At 35.9% G+C, this 1,803-nt stretch overlaps 1 protein-coding gene across 5 annotated transcripts in view; it reads left to right on the forward strand.

Moving 5' to 3' along the window:
* CCDC122 (coiled-coil domain containing 122) overlaps positions 1–1,803 on the forward strand; it is a 45,445-nt gene that overhangs the window by 22,134 nt on the left and 21,508 nt on the right. The gene's annotated exons all lie outside the window — the stretch shown is intronic.

The raw sequence follows: 1,803 nt of genomic DNA on the forward strand, positions 1-1,803 counted from the left end.
CTTGTCAGATAATTATAACTTCTGTGTTTTCTTTGCGTTGGCATATGTTGATTATTTATTATTCAGTTTGATGAGTGATTTTCTACTGAAATATGGACATGTTGGGTATTATGTTTTAAGCCACTGGATCATTGTTAGTTCCAGGTGGTGAAGGAAGTTCAGATTCTCCAGTCTGTTTCCATTGACACCCATGGAGGAAGGAAGGGCTTCTTGATACTGGTGGCCATAAGTGGGAGTTCTGGCTACCCACCAGGCCTCTACTGATAACCTTCTGGCTGGGAGGGGCAGGAACACTTTAATTGTGCTCCTTATGTGGCACTTATTGACAACATGTAAACATGGCCTTGTTACTACTGAGTGGTGGTGAAGGTCCTAACTCTCTAGTAGGCCTTCTCTGACATTACCCAGTAAGAAGTGGAGGGTGCCTTGTTACCATTAGATAGGAGTAGAAGTCCAGGATCCCCAAATTGGCTTCACTGATACCAGAGGGTATGATTTGTTACTTTCCAGTGTAGATGAAAAGCCCTGGCTTCCCAATTAGCATCCTCTGACACCACCCCGCGGGGAGATTGGGGCACCATATTATAGCCTAGCAATGGTGGAAGTGTAAGCTTACCATTCAGTCTTTACTAGTGTGGGAGGTGGGGGATGCCTAGTTTTTTGCAAGTTTGACTTAGTAGTTACTACTTAAAATGTTTCTGTCTTGCTAGGTTACCCTATTCCTTGTTCTTTGGCTAGAGAGCAGGCATTTCTTAGAATTTTTATTTATTTTTTATTTTTTATTTTTCCTACACCTATTGGCATTTCCAGGTTGCTGTCCTTTCTAGTATCCACTTTGGGATATTTGAGGCAAAATAAAAACCTAGGGAGCTCACCACCATATCCTTCCTTGGGTCCTGAGGTCCCTAGTCAGTTTACCTTCTCTACACCTTTTAGAAGCTTCTTGTGTTTGTAGTGTCTATGGCCTTAATTTAGTTGTACTTAGCAGGAGGAGTAGATATATAATGTACATCCACTTCTTCTTGACAGAGGCAGAAATGTAAATGGATATTTTCAATGGTAAAGAATAATGTAAGTGGTCACTAATATTAGATTTAGATGGAATGTCACTTAACCTGAGACTTCATTTTTTAATGTTTTCATCATTAAACTTTTTGCCCTGAATTTTAATAAACTGTTTTTAAGCTTTCATAATAGAGGTACCTTTGTTAAGATACTTTGTGGGCTTTTTAATTTTAGTTTTGTCACATCTAATACATTTAAAAGTAGTCTTCAATTCTATAAATGAAAATCAAAAAGATTAGAAATTATCCAAACTAAATCAAAAAACTGAAGGACAAATATAGCCACCCCATTGTCTTGAGAATATTGCATTTCTGTTCAACAATTTCTCTTACAGCTTGATGAGAATTGCTCATTGATATGACTAACTTCTTTCTCAAAACAACCAGTTTTTTAAAGAAGATAAATTCAAATACCAGAATATTTTTATTACTTATTTCTTCTTTGAGTCTTTTCTTTCCTCCCTTCTTCTGCATGCTTTAGCCATGGCTTTGGTACAGTTCATGGTCATCTTTTCCTTGAATTTGCTTGCATTCTTTTGTTCTAATCCTTAATGCTTTCAAACATTTTGTACTTGGCATGTTTTAGTTTTGATGTTAATGTTGCTTTTTACATTTTTTTTGGTTCAGAAAAAATGAAAATGTGTTTTGAATTTCACGTTTCTTTGTCAAATAAATGTTTTTTTGTATTTTTAGGCCATATCTGAATGAAACAATTATTTCTAAATATTTATCCCAAAAA

Source organism: Ailuropoda melanoleuca, chromosome 7 (assembly GCF_002007445.2).
Source record: "Ailuropoda melanoleuca isolate Jingjing chromosome 7, ASM200744v2, whole genome shotgun sequence".
Taxonomy (NCBI): domain Eukaryota; kingdom Metazoa; phylum Chordata; class Mammalia; order Carnivora; family Ursidae; genus Ailuropoda; species Ailuropoda melanoleuca.